Consider the following 16,010-nt stretch of genomic DNA (forward strand, 5'->3'; position numbering starts at 1 on the left):
TCATGAAGAATGACCGGTATTTGAACTGTTTTAACTTTACGGAATGTTTGGATAGGGTGGCTTTTAAACGGGACATAATATCGCAACGTCTGGTCAAACCAGTTAAATCGTTAATTCCACAGTATTATCAGGACAGCAGGGGAAGATCTCTCCTTTACATTATTCAGAGACCTTACGGTATTCCTTTCAATTTTGGGATGCTCTTTAGGAAAGGATATCCCTTGTTCAACGAGTTCAATAAAAAGATATTACTTTTGAAAGAAGCTGGGGTCGTTGAATACTTACATAAGAAGCACGAAGAACTTTACATTAAAGCTACTACTCTAGCCCAGTTAGAAGATGGTATAACATATTCGGACTTGAACTTGCAAACTTTACAATCTACTTTTGTGGTGTATCTGATAGGGATCGGTTTTAGTTTACTTACGTTTTTTGTTGAAATTGCTTTTAAAGAAGTTACTAATACCGATTAAAAAAACGTAATTATCAATTAAAGCGGCAACAAAAATTATTTTATTATTATTCGTACTTTTTGAAGTTATACTTCTTTAGGCGCGATTGGAAGTGAATTTTTATTATTCTGCGCGCATGCGCACACAGACAGTATGGCGTTAGTTGCTAAATCTTTCAAGTTATGTATAAATATATCAATGCAAAAAAAGGTGTGAAAAGAATATATTAGTAAAAATAAAATAAAAATTCAATTTTTATTCAGTTGCAATGCGAAGGCAAAACAATCTTATTTTTCAATTAGAATACGGAGCGCAGTCCAGTCCTCTGAATCGACGATTTTCGACTCTTGTTGGAGTCTCATCGGAGAGAACGTAGGCCTGCTGCTCCATACTCCAATTGACCAACACCGAGGGTTTATCCCCCACACCGCCACTGACGTGAATGGACTAGGTGACTAGCGTCATCTGGCAATTGATATAGGAAGATCTGCTGTGTAGAGTAGGTAGAGAACTGGTCCAAGGACACTACCCTGAGGTACTCCAGCTTTGATTGGATATAAGTTAGTGCACTGATCTTTAACTTTTACAAGAAAATGGCGGTCGGAGAGATAGGACTTGAGGATTAGAAAGTAGTTGAGAGGAAGGACTTTTCTTATTTTGTATAGCAGGCCAGTGTGCCAGACTTTATCAAAAGCCTGCGAGACATCCAAAAATTCTGCAGAGCAGTATTGCTTCTCTTCTAAGGCTTTGTTTATGGAATTGCAGACTCGATGAATTTGCTCGGCGGTAGCATGTTGTTGTCTAAATCCAAACTGGTGGTTGGGTATTATGAGCTATATATAAACAAAGTAAGATCGATAGTTTATGTTAAATTATATAGGTGAAGACCTGTAAATCATATGGAAAAGTGACACAATTTTAATTTTACTGAAAAAGTATAGAAACTGCTTTAAAGTGGGAGTTTGTAAAGTTATTTTTTTAATTTGTTGCTTAATTATTGCAAACATAGCTTAAAAAGTGGATTTTTTGAAAATTACTAATAACTTTTCTAAAAACGCACAAAAAACGTTAATTTCGCTTAAAGTTTTAAAAATGGCTTTAACTGGTTCGTTTGAGCGAGTCCACCACTTTCTGAAAATTTTCAGAGTGCAGGTAGGACGGGTTTCCGCACTCACAAGATCTATAGTCTAGTCGCAACATAGGGGGTCCGTGGGCAATTCTAGCTCGCCGTGATTTGATGGTGGTATTATAGGTTTTTTGGGTCGCTGAATCCAATGGTCTGGAAGTGGTCTGGAAGCCCAAAAGTGGTGCGTTTAATTGTTATTAACAAATTATGGTAAAATTAGGTATTTTTCAGGAATTATTAGAAGCCCTGTAAATAAATTGATGGTGTTAAGGTCTTCTCTGGTGTATTTTTGGTCGCTGAATCGAATACGACTAGTCGCGATTACTCCAAATATTTTCTTATTTTGTTAATAACAAAATAATTGTTTATTCGCCGAAAAGCTCCAAATAATGCGCTATCTACAGCAAGTTTGTAATCTTTTTCATAGTATTTTCATACGCTAAATCGATTGCCACTACTGGTGATAGCTGCTTAAACCACGTTCTGACTTTGTTATTAGTAAATTATTGCAAAAATAATAGTTTATAGTACGTTTACTCACGGGTTTTGCTCTAAATTTTAAAAAACCACTTGGATTGACATGCAATTTGGCATACACGTAGCTAACATGACACACAAAACAAGTGATATTGTACTGATATGTGCTTTTACCATGGGGGTGAGTTTTACCCCTTTTCGGGGGTGAAAAAAGAAAACCTTAAAAATAAGTCCGGAAGTGGATAAACTTATTAATTCTAAGCAACTTTTGTTCTATACAGTTTTTTCACTAAGTCAATACTTTTCGAGTTATTGGCGAGTGAATATGTTCATTTTTCAACAAAAATCCGCGTTTTTAGACATTTTTTCGCGAATAACTCAAAAAGTAAATATGTTTTCAAAAATAATTTTTTTAGCAAACATAGACTCTAAAAAAGTGAAAAAAATTGTGTAAATGTGAGGACCGTAGACCCAGTAGAAGCGTAGTTGTAGCTAATGAACAACAGGTTCATATTTGTCAAATTACCAATCGAATATTTCAACATAAAATAACCAAAAAATGAAGCACTTTTTGAGAAAAACTCGAGGTGGCATTCGGATGCCACCATCGCACCACTCGTGCGAGTTGGCATTCGGATTTTTACAGATAAAGTTAGGTGACAACTTCAACAATAATAATTGACTTATGCTCCTTGTCAAATATGCCCGGAACATTAATAAAAAAATTAAAATATTTAAAAATTTCGAAAAACATAATTTTTTTTCTACTTTCTTTGGTTATAACTTTAAAACGATTCATTTTGGAACAAAGTTGTAGGGAAATAAAATAAAGATAATTGAATTTTGTATGATAAACGACTGGTTAAAAATGTCTTAAATTATTACCCTTTCTGCAAAATAGCAATAAATACAAAATAAGGGGGCAAAATAAACCTGTTTTTATCAATGTTTTTCAACCACTTTGGTTGCACTTAGAACTTTCTAATTCGCTTAGAAAATTCTTACAACATACTTAAATCGTTCACCAAATTTCAATAAAATCGACATCATAGATTTTGCAGAATAATTTTGCAATCTAAATTTTTTTTAAAAGTTCAAATTTTTCAAAACGGGAAAAATAAATATACTCAATGTCATATAAATTCTATAAATATTATTTATTTATCCAATATACCATAAATATAAGATTTAAATGTATGCTAAAACTCAATTTTGTTGCAACTATTTCTTATCTAATAAATTTAACTTTAATTCTGCTATCTCCTTTTTTAACAAAATTTTCATTTAAATAATTCGTTAGACTGTTCTTACTATTATATGTATAAAAAAACAAAATTTACTTTTCATCTTTTGGATAGATTACTTATTTCTTCTTTGAATTTATGAATGACTAAATTATGCTGTAGAACTGTTCAATAAAAAATAAACAAATATGGTATGTGATATAAAACAACTCTCTCCGTTTCACAAATAATCTGACTAACCTTTTTTTTTCTTCTTTACTTCTTCTCATGGATTGTGTAGTCCTCGATTCTCCAACACGTGCTCCTCGGATGCTGCGAACGATCCTTCTCGTCCAAACTGCTTCAAAAACAAACAACAGCACTCGCTCGAAATATCTCCTCAGTTTTCTCTCTGCTCGATATCTTGTGCAAAATATCAACCGGCTACTCGTTCCAGACAGAAACAGGAATCTCTTCGGACACAAGGAGATTTAACTTCTCAACTCGATCAACGATTTCGTTTCAACACGATTCTGCTTACACGGCCGCCAACTTCACCACTTAACACAGACTTCTTACTTTTCAAAAACTGGACTGCTCTCCTCAGATCTTCATTACACAGTCGAACTTTTTCCCCCTCAAACTCAGACTCAAACACTCGATTCTCCCTCCATCCGTCTCTCTCGCCAATCACAAAACATCCTCTCTACACATTACATCCCTACTTTCATTTCTTAAGAACAAATTAATTTTGTATACAACTTTTCCATTTTGTCAAATTCCAGGAGATACCAAAATTACTTTTGTGTTTCTACAGTGTGTCCACGGTTGGGGTGCCCAAGAGGAAAAACTTTTTTATTTTCAATTTTAGCGAAAAATGTCATTCTTGATAAAAAGTTTTGCTTGTTATAAAATCCCATGAAACGAAATAATATTCAAGTTTTTCAAATCCTGCTTAATTTTGTAGTCAATTTTATGTAAATCCCTATAAATTTTTCGAATAAAGTTCGAAATCGTAACAATAATCTAGTGTTGCCAAGCCACAATATAGCTTAGTAACTGTCAACTCCGATAAATAATTTGCGAATTGTCATTTTCTTTCGACAATGTTAAGCGTTCAATAAAGAATTTATCTTGTGATGTATGTCATTATTAAAATTATTAGATTAATAATTATTTAATTAATAATAATAATAATAAGTGTCCTCTATTTGCTTTCTCCTATTTTCGTCGTCTCTACGTGATTATATATTGTAAAATCCGGAGATATGGGATGCAGCCAGAAAGCAGTTTATTAACGAAAAGTCTTAGATTTAAAATATTGTTTATTATATTTTTATTTCAATTATTCTAATTGTTTAAAAAGTAGTAAACTTTGTATCTGGGGCTTTTCGTTGTTTTCCTCGTAATACGAGAGATGTCGCTGATTTGCGTCTCAAAAGGTGGGTTCATTGCATCGCGATGTTTTGCCTTAAAAGAGGCAGAATGTTTATATTCCCTTCAGAGTTGTGACTGCATAATCTTCACTGATGATGCATAAGGATGCTGAAATAGTTGCTATATGGAGATGGTAGTCCAACTCTGAATCGAATATAAACAAAACCTGCCTTGAACCCTTTTTAATCTTAAATAATTAAATGTTTCAAGGAGAACGAAAAAGTCTGGCTTCATATTCCAAAGAAGCGAAAAGGTTATTCTCCCAAGTTATTATTGTTACAATTATTTCGAACTTATAGGGATAGTGCAAAAATTTATAGGGATTTACATAAAATTGGCTACAAAATTAAGCAGGATTTGAAAAATTTGAATTTTATTTCGTTTTATGGGGATTTAGAACAAGCAAAACTTTTTATGAAGAATGACATTTTTCGCTAAAATTGAAAATAAAAAAGTTTTTCCTCTTGGTCACTCCATCCGTGGACACACTGTATATGCTATAAAAAAACCGATATTCTAAAATTCAACAATTGTGTTTACCGTCTTTCCTTCTAAGAAGCATTTATAAACGTCCTATTGTTCACTTCAAAGCGAATACATGTACTTTCTAATCCGACCGTATAAATTGTATAAGTCCGTTCATAGAATCATTAATACTGAACGATTTTCACTTTCCACGAACACTGCTTAGTGACTAAATTCTTCTTCTTCTTCTTTTGCCCTTTAATTCGTCCAATTCTGAACATCCCCCAGTTTCCTCCATTCGCTTCTGTTTAGTGCTTTCTGTTTCCAGTGCGTTCCTCCTATCTTTTTAATGTCGTCTCCCCATCTCATCTGGGGTCGTCCTCTTGCTCTCTTTCCTGTCCATGGTCTCCATTGTTGTATCGTGCTATTCCACCTATTGTCCGTTTGTCTAGCGTTATGACCTGCGAAGCTCCATTTTAGCCTGGTTATATGTTGACCTGCGTCTTTGACTTTTGTTCTATTTCTGACTCAGTTGTTTTGCTTTTTGTCTGTCAATTTTACTCCTAACATTGCTCTCTCCATGGCTCTTTGTGTCTTTATTATTTTATCCATGTTTGCCTTGGTCAAGGTCCATGTTTGGCATGCGTATGTGAGAATTGGGAGTATGCACTGGTCAAACACTCTTGTTTTTAAGTATTGTTGTATTTTTTTATTCTTTAGGACCCATTTTAATTTTCCAAATCCTGCCCATGCTAATCTGACCCTTCTTTTTACCTCCGCTGTTTGGTTTTCCTTATTTATTTTTATAATCTGTCCCAAATATATATAATCATTAACCGCTTCTATTGTGGTGTCGTTTAGTATTACGTTTCTATTGTCTTGTGTGTTTGTCATTGTTTTTGTTTTGGCAAAATTCATTTTTAGACCTATTTGTTTGGATTCATTTGCTAGTTCGGTTAGCATGGTTTGTAGTTCTTCAAAACTTGATGCTATGACTAAATTCTACTATTTACAATTTTTGGACATATTCAGGGCGATGAAAATCTATGATCTCGTGGTCTTTGACATAAATTAATTTTCTAAATTTATCCCATAAAAATTATATAACAATATATCATACTAGTGACGTCATCCATCTGGGCGTGATGACGTAATCGATGATTTTTTAAATGAGAATAGGTGCCGAGTGATAGCTCAATCGAAAGGTTATTCAATTTTGTATTCACTAATATAAACATTAACATAATATGTAATTATTTATGCAGGGTTTACATTAAAAATTTTTTTAATTAAATTAATTCCAATATTTAGATTACGTCATCACACCCAGATGAATGACGTCACTAGTATGATATTTATGCTAAAAAATTATAATTTAAAAATAAAAATCGATCTGTTTCGGGATTTATCTCCAGAGTCGCCCATTCTCAAGAAAACGAATTTATTCCAACTCAAACGTCCTCACTGTATTTGTTTATAAGCCAAAACATTGTTTATAAATTTAGAACAGTGCTGAGGCCGCTTAAATAATCCGATTTTAATTCTGTAATTAGATGTAGATGTGTATTAGATAGGTAGAAAACCTCTTTATATGTGAAAAAATTAGCAAACTTCTAAATGGTCTACTTTTTGTTCAAAAAGGTTTTTAAAAAATTTGAACTTTTTAAAAAAAATTTAGATTGCAAAATTATTATGCAAAATCTATTAGGTCGATTTTAATGAAATTTGGTGGACGGTTTAAGTATGTTGTAAGAATTTTCTAAGCGAATTACGAAGGTTCTAAGTGCAACCAAAGTGGTTAAAAAACATTGAATAAAAACAGTCTCTTTTGCCCCCTTATTTTCTATTTATTGCTATTTTGCAGAAAGGGTAATAATTTAAGACATTTTAAAACAGTCGTATATTATACAAAATTCAATTATCTTTAAAAAACCATACTGAAGTAAAAACTTCTTTTGTATATTGGTATAAAAAGTTTTATTAAAAAACATAAAAGTCCTCCAAAAGGATTTGCAAAACGTTTTCAATCTGAATCAGATCATCCTCAGTGCGTTCTGCTTCATAAAAGAAACTAGCAACTTATTTAAAAAGGTTACATCGATATAAATGGTTTACATAATAATTAAGTGATATTTGTAGCGACTCCAAGTCGATGTTACAAGATGAAATGTGCTAGGAGTGCTCAAAGGGCAACATGGTTCCCTGCTCGTTAAGAACTCGTGGTTCTTGCCAGTTCAATGGACACAGACCAACTCAACAATTTTTTTTTTTTCCAGTGTCCATTGAACTGGCAAGAACCACGAGTTCTTAACGAGCAGGGAACCATGTTGCCCTTTGAGCACTCCTAGCACATTTCATCTTGTAACATCGACTTGGAGTCGCTACAAATATCACTTAATTATTATGTAAACCATTTACATCGATGTAACCTTTTTAAATAAGTTGCTAGTTTCTTTTATGAAGCAGAACGCACTGAGGATGATCTGATTCAGATTGAAAACGTTTTGCAAATCCTTTTGGAGGACTTTTATGTTTTTTAATAAAACTTTTTATACCAATATACAAAAGAAGTTTTTACTTCAGTATGGTTTTTTAACTATGGTATACAGCCAGCTACGGGGACTTTCCCATTGATTTTGTTTCAATTATCTTTATTTGCTTTCCCTACGACTTTGTTCCAAAATGAATCATTTTAAATTACATATAAGCAATCAAATTGGGTTTACGTCTTAGCGTAGTAAAAAAAAACAATTTATAAAAAATAACAATAAAAAAAATAATAAAAAAAAAAACAAATTAACAATATAAAAAAAATGCAACAAAAAATACTAAAAAAAATAAAAATTTACAAAAAAAAAATGAACAACCAAAACAGAGTATTATTTAGATAATAATTGTAGATAATAATGTTAGTTTGTTATGTATTTAGAGTTAGAAATACAGAAAAAATTCCTCTGATTGAAAAATCAAATTTGTTTGTTTTTAAAATAACAAAATGTCTGGCTAATTGGCTCGGCCAAGGCCATCAAATTCACTCAAAAAAAAAGCAATGAAAGTAGAAAAAAATCGATATTTTTCGAAATTTTTAAATATTTAAATTTTTTTATGAATGTTTCGATCATATTTGCGATGGAGCATAAGTCAATTATAATTATTGTTGTCACTAAGTTGTCACCTAACTTTATCTGCAAAAATCCGAATGCCACCTCTCACATCCACCTCAAAACAGATCCATCAGCCCTGGTCTATATGGTGATTACAGAAGAAGACCTATAATTCATATTATCTATGACTATAAACAAACTAACGAAAAAGTATACTAATAAAAACAAAAAAAATGTCTAACGTCTGAGTGAACCAAACATAAATATATTTAATTTCAAATCATTCCATTAAACATTCCAGACAATTTTTTGTTGAAATTCCAATTTAATGACAGTAACATTTAAGTTGAATAAAAACACACTTTTTTGTAATAATAAGAGTATCGTGTCTATTAGTTAATGCAGTTTTTATGATTATTTGTAGATATAGCTCTACTATTGTCATATTTATTAAAACATTTAGTCAAGACATCGAATTTTCTTTGCTGTACGACGAAGCAATGAAGAACGTATTACAAGTACATTTATATATGAGTATGATCTTACATAGTTCTTGTAATAATTCTTTACTAATTCTTGAAACATATGAAAGCGATGATACTGCAAGATGTGTTAAAAATATCGTAAGATCCACTGTACATCCTACAGATGTAATTTATTTGATTGATGTAGATATTAAAATAAACTCTCCTGCTATTCAATTAAACACTCATAAACCCATTAAAAAGGTTCTACATTTGGAACCCACTGTATACATTATATCTGGAAACATATCTGCGGTTGTTCAAAAACTGTCGAAGAACATGATACTTAATAATAGAGCAAAATTTATATTAATCTTAACCAAAATTGACACAGAGAGCATAAGTGTATTCAACCAAAATTTTTTTCGTAAAATTTTAATAATTATTATTGGTAACATGGATGTCTACACGTGTTCATCCGATTGGTGTTTTTCCACTGGAGAGTTATGTTCAGAGATAAAAAGTACCAAACATTTTTTTAAAAAAAGAAGTTTGAATAAAATTACCGAATTGGATGCAACATGGAGACCTTTTGAGCCTTACCTTATCAGTCCAACGGAAGGTCTTCATACAGAACTTATCAACATGATTACATCGCATCTACATCTAAACGTTAATTACATAGAAACACAAGACAGGGTTAATCCTATGGCTGTGGAATCAGAATTTAAAGAAAATAGGTATGATTTTTCTTTCATGCCTTACCTCGATGATACAACTCAATTTGACAAAACGATTACATTTACAGAAGATAAATCGGTTTATATTGTACCAAGAATTATTGTGAACAATGAATGGCAGATTTTCTATCGAGAATTTCATAACAATGTTTGGATCTGTTTTGGCGTACTCATTTTGTCTTTGTATATGGTCATTAAACTAATATTTCTGGTGGTGCCATCTCCTAACAATGCGTCTGTGTTGGAAATTATTATAGGGATTCTGTTAGGAGGTGGTGGTCAAGTAAATACAAGAAGTGTTTCACTGAAACTTTTGTTAACTTTATACATCTTCTTTAGCCTTTTATTTTCCACTACTTACAGAAGCAAGATGTTCGATATAATGAAGACAGATTTATCGCATGAGTTAATAACGTCTAAAGATGATGTTTTGAAATATAACTTCAAAATGGGTTTGGCAGGTGAAAGTTTTGTTCAGTTGTTTAAATTATCCCAAAACCGCATAGATGCATCTCTAACAGCAACTGGTCGTGTTATAAATTGTTTTAGTTATACTAGATGTTTAGATAGAGTAGCTTTTGAAAAAGATATTGTATCTCTACGTTTGCTAAAACCTGTGAAATTCTTAATACCGACGTTCTATTTGGACTCAGATGGAAGGACGCTTATTTACATTCTTCAAGAACGATATGCAGTGCCATACTATTTCGGAATACTATTTCTTAAAGGGCACCCTCTATTTGAGGAGTTTAATAAAAAAATACTTTTACTTAAAGAAGCTGGTTTTGTTAACTATTTATATACAAAACATGAAAGAAATTACACCAAAGCTAAGTCTTTGGCACAATATAAAGATTTGATAAAATATTCAGATTTAAATCTAAAGACCCTGCAGTCTACGTTCATGATTTATTTGATATGTTTAGCAATTAGTTTAGTCATTTTTTGCATTGAACTGTTTTTACAAGATATCATTAATCACATACACAGTAACGCCGTTTTTTGAATTGTAGTTTTTTTTATTAATGGCTTTGACATAGCCAATTAGCCAGACTATTTGTTTTTTTTTGTATGGTATTACAATAACAATTTTAAGTTAATATCTAAGCCTACTTATTATCTAAATTTACAGGGTGTTATAATATATTAATGGCTACATTTTTCAATTTTGTGTGATATTTTTACAATTTTTAATTTTATTATCTAAGCCTATTTAAAATTTAAATTTACAGGACGTTACATATTCGTAAAGACATTGTAACGTCTGCTTATTTTTTGGAAAAAGAATTTCGTTTAAATTGACAGATAAAGGACAATTTGGATCAATTAACTTTTCATACATTACTTTAATATTTTGTCTGTACTGTCTACACTCCAATATGAGGTGCTGTAGATCTCCCATTCCACCACAGGCGCAATATGGGTTATCACTGATACCTATGCTGTGTTTGTATGCTGGGGTTAGTGCGTGATTTGACCTCATTCTGTTTATTGTTTTTATAAATAGCTTATTTGATTCTTGTTTACCCCGTCTCTCATTGGGAATTAGTGGTTGGCAATTTCTAAAATTTATTTATATAATATTAATTATATTTCTTAAGTTAGTAGGATAAAATTATTATATTCTCTATTAAAAAATTTTATAATATATAATTCTAATATTAACAATTAAATATATATTTAAAATTAAAAACAAGTATAAATAAATATTAATAAATAAATAATTTAAATTTATTTATTATTAATAAAGTTAATTTTTATATAAAATATTGTAGTTGATATCCTGTATGCGGTTTGTTCTATTGGAACTTTGGTTTTAACTCATTATTACAAGTAATGAAATTATTGATTATTCTAAAACTTCTACTGCTAACATTGTCTTCAGTTTTTGGATATTCTGAAATACGTCATAATCGTCATCGCCATCAACTACTTTTTAATCTTATGGAATAACGGTGTTACTTTTACACTGAATAAACAACTTACAATAGAATAAAAAAATATGGAAAAAATATTTTTAAGAAACGCTTTTCTTTAGTTACGAGTGACTAAAATTAAACATATAAAAAAATCAACTAAAAAGCAAAAAATAAAAAAATTGAAAAAATCTAACACATTCGTCAAAGAAAAGCGTGGCGCGTCTTCATCGAATAAACTGCTTTCGCACCACGCTTTTATTTAACGAATGTGGTAGATTTTTTCAATTTTTTTTATTTTTTGTTTTTTGGTTGATTTTTTTATAATATGTTTAATTTTAGTCACTCGTAACTAAAGAAAAGCGTTTCTTAAAAATATTTTTTTCATATTTTTTTTATTTTTTACTTGTTAGTCTTACACTTTTCAAACATTAAAATATATCGTCATGTTTATTAAAATGTATATCATATATATTTATATATCATAATTTCTCCAATATATATCATAATTTAATAAATTGATTTTATTTTTGTAAATGTACCTTTGGCAAAAATTTTGAAAACGGTCCTTAACGGACGGCAATTTGAATTCTGCCATATGTTTTCAATAGCCAAGCTCGCATTCCACAACAAAACGACAAGCCAACAAGTGCAATGTAAATTTTAGTGCTCTATTTATGTAATGTTTATTATTATTAATAAAAGTGCTTATTGGAAATGGCATGTAGCCGAAACGTTTAAGCCACAACAAAGTGATTTATTTATAAGACCGAAAAACTCAGGAATTAAAAAGTTTCTATTTATTAAAATATGTATAAAACATATTATGATGTACAAACATGAAAAGTAGTCGGAATCGGCAAAAAATTTGAAACTTTATAGTTTATTTATGAAGCATAATGTAAACAATTAACGTAAAAAGTGAAATTATGTATAGTTCATATAATTAGCTACAATCTGTAAAAGTTTCAAGTTTCTTCATTGTAAAAAAAAGAGAATTTAAACATTTTCCGTTAAAATCGTTTTTTTATTTAAACAATAAACAAATTTTTTTTATTGACTATTCGTGTATTGTTCCCGCGGATGCATGTCTGCAAATTTTTAGTCATTTGCACTGAAGAAAAGGCAGTCAAATTAACTTCCAAAGATTTGACCCAAACGATTGAACTAAAGAAAAGCGTTTAATTAATTAATACGACAAAACGAATTCTATTATTAATTGTAGCACAAAACGTCTCTACCGGTGGTTTTTCTAAGACTACGATAAAAACACGAATTTTTTGGCTTCGAGTTTTGATTGAAGTTTTGTTTCGTATCGTATCGAAATTTGACACGAATAAACGCCGATTTATATATAAACAAATATATGAGCGTTCAAAATTTGAAACTTTATTGTTTATTTATGAAGCATAATGTAAACAATTAACGTAAAAAAGTGAAATTATGTATAGTTCATATGATTAGCTACAATCCGTAAAGTTTCAAGTTTTTACATTGTAAAAAACAAGAGAATTTAAGCATTTTCCATTAAAATCGTTTTTTTTTAACTTTAACATAAAATTTTTTTTTATTGACTATTCGTGTATTGTTCTCGCGAATGGATATGTCTGCAAATGTTCATTCATTTGCATTGAAGAAAAGTCAGTCAAATTAACGTCTAAAAATTTGATGCAAACTGTTGAAGTAAAGAAAAGCGTTTTTTTTCTAATGATTTTTGATGTGCAAAATCATGCCACTTTTTAATAATCGATGGCAGTTGCTTATTTTTGCTGTTTGACGTAGGTAGCTGCCAGTTGCAAAGCTGTTTTGCCTTCAGCGAGGCTCATTTTATTTTCTTTATCTTCATCCTCATTATCAGCAGCATCTTTATCGTTATCCTTCTCATTTTCTTGGCGAATGACACACTCGGCGATTTCGTCGTCGTCCAAAACCTCGTTGTGTAGCTCCTTTTCAAAGTCAATCCACTCCAAAACATCGTTTTCAACAATGGGACCACAGTTCGGTAGTTTCTGAAGGTCGTGCAATAGAGCTACATTGTCATCAGGTTCGTTAACAAGAATGTTGTTTGGCTCATCTGCAAGATTTGGCCAAAGTTTTTTCAAGACCTTACAAACGTCGATGGTGGTATTTCGACGTATGCCTCGGCCGACATGTACACAACATCCTTCATATTAACTGACTTCAGCACTTTTAAGAGGTCTAAGTTGTCATCAGCCTCCAGTTTGGAAAGAACTTCAGAAAGCAGTTTTCGGCGATACTTTCTCTTGAAGCACTCAATGACCCCTTGGTCCATTGGCTGTTGAGGACTGGTTCCATTATATGGCAGAAACAGCAATTTAATTTCTTTTTCATCGTCACACTGAAGACCTTCCTGGTGAGTAGGCGCGTTGTCAAGCAGTAGAAGTTCTTTGATTGGCAGATTTAATTTTGTCAAATGGTTTTTCACTTTCGGAACAAATTCGCACATAAACCATTCCCTGAACAAATATGTGTCCATCCGTGCTGATTTCTGCGACCGGTAATACACTGGTAGAGTTTCCATGTTTATGTTCTTTAACGCTCTCGGTTTTTCTAGTGTGCCAATGACAAATAGGGGTATCTTGTGGGTCCCCGAGGCATTTGAACACAAGGCGACCGTTATCCTCTCTTTGCTAACTTTAAATCCTGCCGCAGATGTTTCTTGTGAGGTGGCAAAGATTTTCCTGGCACAAGTCTAAAACTTAACCCAGTTTCGACGATGTTGTAGATTTGCTTTGGACTCAAGTTTTGGTCACCAATGATTTTTTAAAATTTTGCAGAAAAATTTTGCAGACCCCGTGTCTCTTTTCCATCGGGAGAGCCATTCCTCACTAGCCAAGAACGCCTCTTCTGGTTGAAGCTTTGAGTACAAGATCATAGCCTTCTTTTTTACGATTGGTCCAGTTAACGGGGTTCCTCGTCTTCGTTCTTGAACGAACCACAACCACAGAGCATCTTCCACCAATTCGTGTTTTGCTTTTCTCAGTGTGCAACGCTTCTGTAGAACTTTTTCCGTTTAAATCTGTGTACAAAAGCCTTCAATAGTTTTTCTATTACGCCGCCAGTCGTTGATTGTACTTTTGCCACGTTTTTGTTTCTTTTGTATCACATTTAAATCTCTGCAAATACTTTGCACGAATTCTCCTTTGTCCAATCTTTCCGGAGCTTCTAGTCTCTGTTCCATTGACTTGTACTTACGTTTACGCGTTTCACTCATTTTTAAGCAGTTTAATGCACGACGCGAAACAGTTATTGTCCACACACACAACAATACAAGTATACTGTCTATATAAAAAGTAAAAATTGCAAGTGAAACAAGAATGTGTGTGACTAATGCTCAGAGAGCCGGCCGGACTAAGCGGAGACCGAACTAACCGAGGCCGAACTTACGGGAGTCTACTGTATTCGTTACAAAGTACTCGTTACTTACGAATACCGAAAGTAACGATTACTATAAGGAGAGGTAAATCGTTACTTTGATTACTTTGGTTACTCTGATTACTTCGTACCAATCGTATCAGAGCGAGTACCTATTTTGATTTTGAGTATTGTATCTACTCGGTTGATATCGGTTGATGTCGAACCGGTATTCCACGAGTGTTCGGTATCAGTACTACAGTTAACTAACTAAAATTTTATCTATGAAGGGCGAAGGCTATGAAGAGTTTTACAGGATTACAGGGCGCTGTGAAGTAGCTGAAACAGAATGAGGTATATCATTTAACAAAGCTTGCACCCAAAAACAGATGTCTATACGATTTGTCGAGGTAGATAATTCACAGAATTTCACAGATGTTAGTTCTTTTGAAAATAAAAATGCAACACATTAGATATTAATAATAAATACACACTATTCTTATCAGGCCTAGCAAAGTCTAGAAATATTATAAGGCAAATGATAATATTTCTAGACTATGATCATCAAATTTAATTTTACATGTAGGTATGGCCAGGTAGGTAGGTTACAGGTAGGTATGTTTTTATTAGACCAGGGCATTTAACGCCAAAAACACAGGAATAAATCTATTTTTAAATATAGTAGGTACATAGAGACTTGCAAATTTTGCATTGTATTTAGGATTAGGATGACGTCTGGAAAAAAGTCTACAATAAAAAAAATAGGTGTGTGTGTGAGAGAGAAAAAATGGCTTGGATGCGGGTCCGTTAGCCACAGATTTTTATTTTATTTTTACCTCAATTTATTAGTTTTGTTATATTTATACCTATTTCACTTAAATGACTATATTTGTTTCTCTCAAGTAGTTAATGAGTAATTTAAATATTTCCATTTTATGACAACTTATTAGATATTTAACAAAATAGGTGGAAATGCATTATTACATTTTAAAGGATATAAAACGCATCGAAAAATGCATAAACATGTTAAAATCAGTATATTAAGGGCCAGATTTTCTTATTTCGGGATATTTGGGGTCACTAAACAAAAATTTGCAATCAGAACCGACCTCCGAAGCACCTGGGTGCCCACGGTTACTGCTAAGGTACGTCATCTAGAGTTTCGAGGGTTTGTTTTTGGCACTTAATTGATGCAAACAGATTACTCGAGATTACTGATATTGTTGAGCAG

At 32.0% G+C, this 16,010-nt stretch overlaps 1 protein-coding gene across 1 annotated transcript in view; it reads left to right on the plus strand.

The window, feature by feature from the left end:
* LOC114332680 (protein outspread) overlaps positions 1 to 16,010 on the plus strand; it is an 889,498-nt gene that overhangs the window by 476,013 nt on the left and 397,475 nt on the right. The window lies entirely within an intron of this gene.

This window comes from Diabrotica virgifera, chromosome 1 (assembly GCF_917563875.1).
Source record: "Diabrotica virgifera virgifera chromosome 1, PGI_DIABVI_V3a".
NCBI classification, from domain to species: Eukaryota; Metazoa; Arthropoda; class Insecta; order Coleoptera; family Chrysomelidae; genus Diabrotica; species Diabrotica virgifera.